Source organism: Micromesistius poutassou (genome assembly GCF_964030765.1).
Source record: "Micromesistius poutassou genome assembly, contig: SCAFFOLD_2752, whole genome shotgun sequence".
In the NCBI taxonomy this organism is placed as follows: domain Eukaryota; kingdom Metazoa; phylum Chordata; class Actinopteri; order Gadiformes; family Gadidae; genus Micromesistius; species Micromesistius poutassou.
Window position 1 is genome coordinate 44551 of NW_028179215.1, and position 9458 is coordinate 54008.

The following is a 9458-nucleotide window of genomic DNA, read 5'->3' on the forward strand; positions in this document are numbered from 1 at the left end:
GTTAGAATTTATTTAGATTTATTTAGATTCGAAATTAAAGTTAATTGCATTGTAAAAATGCAAACTATTATGAAACTGCTAATTTTGTTACACTGATTAGTTTGGCTGAAACGGGAAGACCTTACCTAGGCTACCTCTTGCAATTAATAACCCAACCAATCAAAGCAGATCTCATGACACTGCGCAACTTCACAGCCAGTCAGAGACCGGGGTTTTTCTCAGAACCGATTTGACTATTTCGGACTCCGACCCCAACGTCTGACTTTTCAGAAAGTACATTTAAATATTGTTGCAACGTGTATCATGCAATACCCTGGTTAAAAGTGGGGATGACCTAGTTATATTTAACTTGCTACATTTTGAGAACGTGTGCAACACTGCATCGCTAAACGCCGACACACACACCGAGCTAGCATCAGGGGCGGTTCCTAGTTTAACCAAAATACATAGAAAAATAATGGCAAATTAAATATTCTATTCTATTTTAGAAAAATATTTTCAACCATTATTTTTTTTTTTAAATCTCTCGAGTATGGGTAGTAGTGGTTGGTTTTATGTACCAAAAAACACGTCACGCTGATACATAAACAGTTAAGTGTGGTTGGTCCAGTGCAGTCGTCATGCAGGTACGAGGCCTTGTTTGACTTTGTCGGTATGTCATCAAACTATATGGAATAATTAGCTTTTTTTCCCCCCCCCCCTCAACGTCATGCAGTTCACCCATAATATATGCTTCGCATGGATCGATACATTTACATGTCGAGAGTAGAAAAGCGCTTTGTGTTGCTGCGTGGGGTGTGCCAGCCTACTGTATGTGTGAGTGATGAAGGCTAGCGCAGGCTAGGCTAATAAGGCTGAGCAACTCTCGCTCAACAATCCAGTAAATCACCATTTCATTGTTTTGTTTTTCTACCGCACCTCCCCGCTCCCCCCCACCCCCCCCCCCCCGGACGCCAGCACAGTTATTACCTCTCTCTTGGCCACCTTGACTACCCTTTTTTTTCTTTTACAAAACAATGGTTTCTTTTCCAAGAAGAAGAAATGGAAGACGTTCAAAGCATGCACGCAACAAGGGACCGGCGCGAAATACAAAACGCCTGTTCTAGAACATTCCCCCAGTAGTGAATCGCTCCGAATCATAATCGGCCCGCGTTGAAACTTCATGTCCAGTATTACTGAAATACCGTATGGCCATGCTCACACCAAGTAGTTGATACAATGCAGTTGGTTACATGGTCATTACATTGTTAGTTTCATCGGCTTTTTTCCGATATCTACGCTAAACACGCGACTACTTCAAGCATGGATGATGAAACGGGAAAAAAAAAAAAAAACGGAGCTCGATTTGGTTGACGACTCTCGACGGGCGATGATTCGGAGTTCGTGAAAAATGTATTAATCGGAAATCTCCGAAAAATCTCGCTTCTTCACCTCACGTTATTATTCAATCGAATGTTCACTATGTTCTTCTCCGGAAACGTACGATGTCGGGAGGAGTTCATTTTAAAGGATCATTATTGCTTTTATTGACTCAAGTCTCGTGTTTTTTTCGTGAGATGGGGCACCCATACGACCTCTGAACACGGACGTTCTTCCGTGTTCTCTCGCTAAAATCACAAGCGGCTTGCTGTAAAGGGACACTATGTTACCTCCAGGTGGGGGGACGCTTAGCCGTTTACATCCACATCTTAAGCTACCCGCACATCAACCGGACCAAACTCATTTTTTATTTCTGGGCGGGCACTCCCACTTGTGATGTCACTACAGGGTCGATTTTGAAATAGTCTGAAATACGGCTAATTGGCATTGTGAAATATGGGCCCCTTTTTTAAATTGGGTTGATTTGCGTGCGTTTCACACGCATCACACGACTCAACCTCTTCCCTTGTAACCCTTGGGCAGCATTTGTACTCTGCATTTGCATTTGTACTGGTTTTCAACGTCGCTGGAGCAATTCTATGTCAACGCTGGAGTGTGGAGGAAGGGTCCTTATTTTTAACCCTCTGTCCAAAATCCCCCCCCCCCAAAAAAATAGTATTAGATGTTTTTGAAATTGGAAGAGATAGAAATGAAACCAACAATACATTGTGTCCCGCCGATGCAGTCGCAGGACTTCCGGCCGTCTCGGAACCGCGAGCGTGCGTGGCGGGGAGTTGCCGTGGAGGTGAAACGTGCCGTGACAATGAAAACCTTCAAATAAATAAAGTGTGAAATAAATAAATAAATACATGAACAAAAAAAAAAAAAAAAATCAAACATGCATATCTCTTTCAGAAAGAGCACGTTGCTGGCAGTGTTCCATTCAAAATATGTACACGGTAAGTGATTTCATTACACACGGGTCAATATATAGCGTGTGTAAAGACCTCTGTATAAAGGGGCTTTCTACATCTAGAGTTAAGTACATGGAAGGGCTGGAGGGCCGGTGTTCTGAAAAGGGAATGGAAGAAAGTTTACATTGGATTTTTTTTTTTTTCTTCTCCATTGCATAATCAGTCTCTCTAAGACCCCTGAGTCAAACCTAAGAGGAACCTCGCCCTCTTCTCGCCGAGTGATCGAAGTTCAACGTCGTAAGTTGTGCGCACAACGCCCCTCGCGGCCACACTCAAACGTGTCGACGCTCGTAACCGAAAACGAATCCGAAAAAGTCGCCTTTCCGATGTCTTTTGCGTCGCGGCCGAGCGTCGCTTGCGTTCCGTTCTTTAATCGGACGCGTCGCCGCGACTTTTTTTTGCCGTAAATGCATGCGTTGATTATACTGGCCATTTTTGGAGAAAAAAAAAAAAACGGAAAAACTAGCTGATCAAACTTTTTAACGCCTTCTGGAATAATATCCTGTAACCGTTAAAACGCAAAAAAAAAAAAAAGAAGTACTTTTTTTTATTTTTCGGCATCTCTTAACGTTCTATCGCGGCGGCGTTCTGCTCCGTGACCGAGGATGGGCGTGACCGCCGCGTCAGGGTCGCAGGAAGGTCGTGAAGAGAGGAAGAGGGGGAGGGGGGGAAACGGGGGGGGGGGGGGGAGGGGGTGGGGGGGCTGGGGGAGCTACTCCCCTGGGATCCCGGGGTCGGACGCTGGCCTGTGAAGTCCCGACGTCTCCGTGCTACTGGGCTGCACGTCGGGCAGTGAGGCCTGCCTGTCAGCGGCCGCTATGGGCCTGGGGGGCGGCGGCGGCGGCGGGGGCGGGGGTGGGGTGGGGTCCTGGGGGTGAGGGGGGGGGGTGCAGCTCTTTGGAGTCCCCGCTGCCCCGGCTGAGCTCTGTCTCCGCGAGCTCCGCCTCCAACTCCGCCTCCTGTTCGTCGTGGTGATGGTGGTGGTGGTGGTGGTGGTGGGGGGGGAGGAGGGGGAGGGGCGGGGCGTCCGTCTCACCGGGGGGGTCAGGGGGGGGTTCTTTGGGTTGGTCTTCTGCTCTCGCCGCCGCCTCGGAGCTCTGAGAGAGAGAGAGAGAGAGAGAGAGAGAGACGTGTGAGTCCCTTGTTTTTTTTTTATAAATTAATTTTTTTTTAAATTAATAATAAAAGTAATGGATGGTAAGAAGTACATTCTTTATCGCACCCCAGTGTGTTTTATTGTGCTTTTACAAACACTGGTTATTGATCTGATACCAGAGAGACTGTTAATAAATGACATACATGCATTTTTAAACTTGCTTTCTTTTACTTATCTTATTATTTGATTTGATTGTATGCCAATGTTTCTATGTGAAGCACTTTGAGTCGGCCTCGTGTATGAAAATATAAGTTAATGAAAATTGCGGTATAAATAAAGTTGCCTTGCCTTGCCTACATTGTTTTCCATCGTCAAGGAAAAATCTGTTTCATGTAATCTATTTAACCGCTGTTGTTACTGTTGGATTTGTAGCGCATGGATACTCTTAAAAGACAAGAGGTGTCCCATTATCGAAAAGGGAATACACACCCTTGAACCTTTATGGACCAATCGAGATCAAGTATTCAACATTGCTGCGGTATAATTAAGCAATAGATCACGACAGGCTGTGGTACAATGAGAACATTTCACTGACTGAAGTGATCTATTGCTTTTATAAAACGGTTACGTAAGTATGGCGAAATGAAAGTCATAGACACTCTCAATTTTGAAAAAACAAGAAAGTTGGAAAAGCATTTTTTTAACGAATACAAAAATGTAGTCCCTCCTGGCTGCCTGCAAAGTGCGCGGCGGTTGCTATGCAACACACTGTAGCGTCCTTCAGAGAGAAGGCTAGAGACAGTAGCTTGGTTCGCCGGCAATTTAGCCTACTATCGAGCAGTTCACTCACAGTGTGCCTATTGCTTTACAACATTTCCACCCTCTCCAGCAATCAACATATTTTTAGGCTTCAGTGAACTATGCTATTGCTTTTATATATAAATAAAACAACAGTTCAAGTTAGGCGCAGAGTGATACAGAACTCCGTAAACTGAATGGGACGTCATAGCTGTGTGTATACACTCATTATACAACAGTTGGGAACCAATCAGATCGCTTGATTTAAGCCGCCCGTTTTATAAGTTACATTCACTACCGGTGGTGATGTCACAACCAGTCCTCATAAAGCAGAATTTATAGTTGAATTGATGCTCCATTCATAAAGTGTGCGCACGGCCATGTCTTTTATAGGCGGCGGTGTTGCCATAACGACGTTGCTGAGAGGCAGTTGGCGCATGGGGACTCTAAAGAAGGTTTAAAGAGACGACGGCCAAAAGAGAGACACATACACACACACACACACACACACACACACACACACAGTTAAAGCCTGTTAAAAGAGGGTTTACTGTCAGTTTACTCTCGTGATGAGCTGATTTATTCTCGTCGGCCCGTAGTCTCAGCCCAGAGTGTCAAGCTTTAATATGACACGTCACCGGGAAGGCTGCACTGTTTCTGTTGTACCATGAAATGGGATTATGTTCAATTATAATCTTACACTCTATTTTCTTTTTTTATACCTAATGTTACCTACCTAAGGTTTTGGGTGTAGGTTTTGGGTGTTGGTACGGGTTAAGGTATTGGGTTTAGTTATGGGTGTAGGTATGTGTCTAGTTATGGGTGTAAGTATTGGGTGTAGGTATGGGTGTAAGTATTGGGTGTAGGTTAGGGTGTAGGTATTGGGTGTAGGTATGGGTGTAAGTATTGGGTGTAGGTTAGGGTGTAGGTATTGGGTGTAGGTATGGGTGTAGGTATTGGGTGTAGGTATTGGGTGTAGGTTAGGGTGTAAGTATTGGGTGTAGGTATGGGTGTAGGTATGGGTGTAGGTATTGGGTGTAGGTATTGGGTGTAGGTATGGGTGTAGGTTAGGGTGTAGGTATTGGGCGTAGGTTAGGGTGTAGGTATTGGGTGTATTCACGGGTACAGGTAGGAGTGTAAGTATAGGCTGTAGGTATTGTGTATAGGTGTGGGTGCTATTATGGCTGTAGGTATGAGTAAGTAATGGGTGTAGGTTTGGGTGTAGGTATAGGGTGTCGGCACGGGGGCCACTTACCTGGGGGTGGGACGGGCCGGGCGGCGGGGGGGTGGCGGCGGGGCTGGGGTCGGCGGAGGTGGGCTGCTGGATCATCAGCAGCGCGGGGTCCTGGTACTCTGCGCTGCAGGTGACGGTGCTGTAGGCCGGCGGCCCGGGGGGGGTCTGCCTCTGGAGGAGGTGCAGGATGGCCTGGATGTCTGACGTCATCTGGGACTCCAGTCTGGGGTGGGGGGGGGGCGGGAGGGGGGGGGTGTTGAGATTTTAGATTAAGATGAAGAGTACCTTATCAATGATTAATGCCAAAGGAAATTGCTTGTCAGAATTGCTCTGCTTGAGTTTGGAAATTAAAATAAGGGATAGAAGATACGATAGATGTGAAAATGTTTAAATCAGAAGATATCAATGTGAAATTAGGAATAGCAAATATGCATATAGGCTACTGCTCACTTTTCTGTTGTTTAATGTTTATTTCCCATTTTGTAATGATATCCTACACGTCTTGAAAAAAAGGAACTATAATAAATAAATAAATATATAAATAAATATATAAATATACAAAAAAGAATGGGGAAGTAATTGTTATTTTGTAAATTATATTTTTCTTTCACCAACAAGCAGTTGAATCAAACTATTTTTTAATATTTTTGAAGGATGTGATCGGCTATATGTGGATGTACTAACTAGACTTTATTGTCATTTTCGCAATTTTATTCCTAATTACCTGTCGAACATCACACAAACAACAAAAAATGCATTAAATCAAATAAATCTTAGACTCATTATCGGTCTTAGACTCTTAGATTCTGACATCGCTCCTGAGACTGTAAAAACAATACAAACAATCCGTCTTTCAAACAGCTGCCAAAAAAAAACATATTATGTCCACCAGAGGGCGCCACACCACAACACCTGAGTCGCTCTAGGTCCCGGCGAAGTCGTTTGGCTTTTCCCGGCTTCATGTCACCATAACGAGAAATCGGTTAACATTAATTTACACGTTTTTCTCTCACCGCCACACCCAAACCACCCTTGCCATACTAGCACCTCCAATCTTGGGTAAGATGGACGAGATTTCACAACTCTCGCCAGGAGGCAAAATGCCTGCCTTGCTTGTTACATCTTGTTTATTCTCTAACACATGAGGAACAAACGCACACACGCACCCACGCACGCACGCACGCACACACACACACCCACGCACACACACACACACACATCCACGCACGCACGCACGCACACGCACGCACACACACACACAATTTCCGCCAGTACCCAGTACAAGCTCTAACAGAACCAATCAGAGGTCATCAAGTCTCCTGCTGGGGCCCCGTTTTGGCAAATGGGACCGAACGTGGCGGCGGCCATGTTTTCGACATCTTCCCTAGGCAGCAGAGATGGAGTCTGTGTGTCTGTGTGTATGTGTGTGTGTGTGTGTGTCTGTGTGTGTGTGTGTGTGTGTGTGTGTGTGTGTGTGTGCCCCCCTGGGGCCCTTTACAGCCCTGTTTTGGTGGAACCTCTGCCTCTTCCTCCCAGAGGTGGGAGTGAACAGGGAGGAGAGGAAGGGAGGAGAGGAGGGTCAACTGCTGTTTGAACAACACACACACACACACACACACACACACACACACACACACACACACACACACACACACAGACACAGACACACACACACACACACACACAGTATCTAGGTTTTGCTGAGACCAAACAACGACACAATGAAAGGAGAACAAAGTCGATGGAATAAGGAGAATAAAGAGAAATGCAATGGAGAAATACTGATCGAATTTGATAACGCTTATCAAATAACATAGAAAGTGGACTTGTAAATGTCTAAGATAAAGTGGGAGAGTAGAGACAGACTGACAGACAGACAGACAGGCAGACAGAAAGCCCCTGGAGAGGAATAAATAAACAAACACAAACCACACCTTTCTCATCTCCTCCACCTCCTCCACCTCCTCCTCCACCTCCTCCCCTTCCACCTCCTCCTCCTCCACCTCCCCCTCTTCCTCCTCCTCCACCTCCTCCCCCTCCTCCTTCTCCTCCTCCCCTTCCTCCTCCCCCTCCTCCTCTCCTTCCACCTCCTCCTCCTTCTCCCCCTCCTCTTCCTCCTCCTCCCCCTCCTCCTCCTCTTCCTCCTCCTCCTCCTCCACCTCCCCCCCCCTCTTCCTCCTCCACCTCCTCCCTCTCCTCCTCCTCCCCCTGCTCTCTCTCTCTCTCTCTCTCTCTCTACTATGAACGCACGAATTCCCCGCATTGTCACCTAGCAGCACCCAGGGGAACCAGCAGGGGGTCTATGTGGCGCGCCGGCCTCCCGTGGGCACCGCGCGCTATAAATAGACCCCACCCCCCCCCCACCTCCTCCTCCTCCTCCTCCCCCACCACCTCCCCCCCCCCCCCCCTCCTCCCTCCTCTCCCTCCATCCCTCATCCCTTATCCATTACACAGGAGACCGAATCTCACCGCCGTGTGTGTCTGCCGCCGTATGAAAGGAATACGAAAAGATAAACAGCTGAACTGAAAACACCGGAGTCACGGACGAATGCCGACCACGTCACAACAACGAAGGGGACCCCCCCCCCCCCCTCACCTTTGACTGACTTTGTGTTTTTACTCATTTAGTGTGGATGCACGTTTACATTTCACATTCAGGGGGCATTTTAGCGGACGCTTTGATCCAGAGCGACTCACAACGGGTACACTTTGTAAGTTGTGCTGTTTCTGTCGTAACTCGTGTTGCATGCGTGCAGGGAGCGACGCTCAACGTCCGTGTCAGTACTCGGGCGGCGGATGCAGAGAGTCCTGATTCGAGAATCAGAGTGAAAATCGGAGAGATTCTGAGTTTGTTTGACTCCCGGCCCTGGGTTCGATCCCCGTTTGTCCACGGCCTAACCCCGGAGGCTAGAGGCCTAGTGGCGGGACGGCCCTCGACGCCCCTCGACCCTCCAGCCGCTTTGGATGAAAGTGTGTGAAATGCCAAGACGACGACATTGTAGCGTAGACGAGTGATTGATTGAGTCGTTGGTGGAATCACTGGGCAAAGGAGGTTTACTCTTACACACACACTCTGTATCTCTCTCTCTACACACAGACAGACAGACAGACAGACACACACACACACACAGTCTCTCTCTCTCTCTCACACACACACACACACCCACTCACCTACTCACAGACATACACACACATACACACTCTTTGCTCAAACACACATACATTCTCTCTCTCTCTCTCGCACGCACAGACACACAGACACACACACACACTCTTTACTCAAACACACACACACACAGCACACAAACACCCCCCCCCCACACACACACACACACACACACACACTCTTTACTCAAACACACACACAGCACACACACACATACACACACCTGTTGAGGTGCTCCTGCAGCAGGTCCAGGCGGTGCTCCACCTCTCCGTAGGTGAGGTCCGTGTCGCTGTCCTCTTCCCCGCCGGCGGGCTCCTGGCCCTGGGCACACCTGGCCACGCCCTCCCTGGACCGCCGGCACTCCCAGTCCTCAGCCCCCAGCTCTGGGAGCACACACACACACACACACAACATGAGCTGGTGTGTGTGTGTGTGTGTTTGTGTGTGTGTGTGCCCGTGTGTGTGTGTGTGTTTATGTGTGTGTGTGCCCGTGTGTGTGTGTGTGTGTGTGTTTATGTGTGTGTGTGCCCGTGTGCGTGTGTGTGTGTGTGTGTTTATGTGTGTGTGTGTGCGCATCTGTTTGTGTGTGTGTGTGTGTGTGTGTGTGTGCATCTGTTTGTGTGTGTGTGTGTGTGCGTCTGTTTGTGTGTGTGTGTGTGTGTGTGTGTGTATGTGTGTGTGTGTGTCTGTGTGTGTGCGTGTGACTGGAGATGAAGGTTAGCATCCATCTTCTGCTAATATGAGCGCTCATCTGTTCGTGATCGTGGAACCGTGGAAAAAAAATAAGGTATATAAAAAAACGACAACAATCAATCTTGTTCCTGAGGTGTA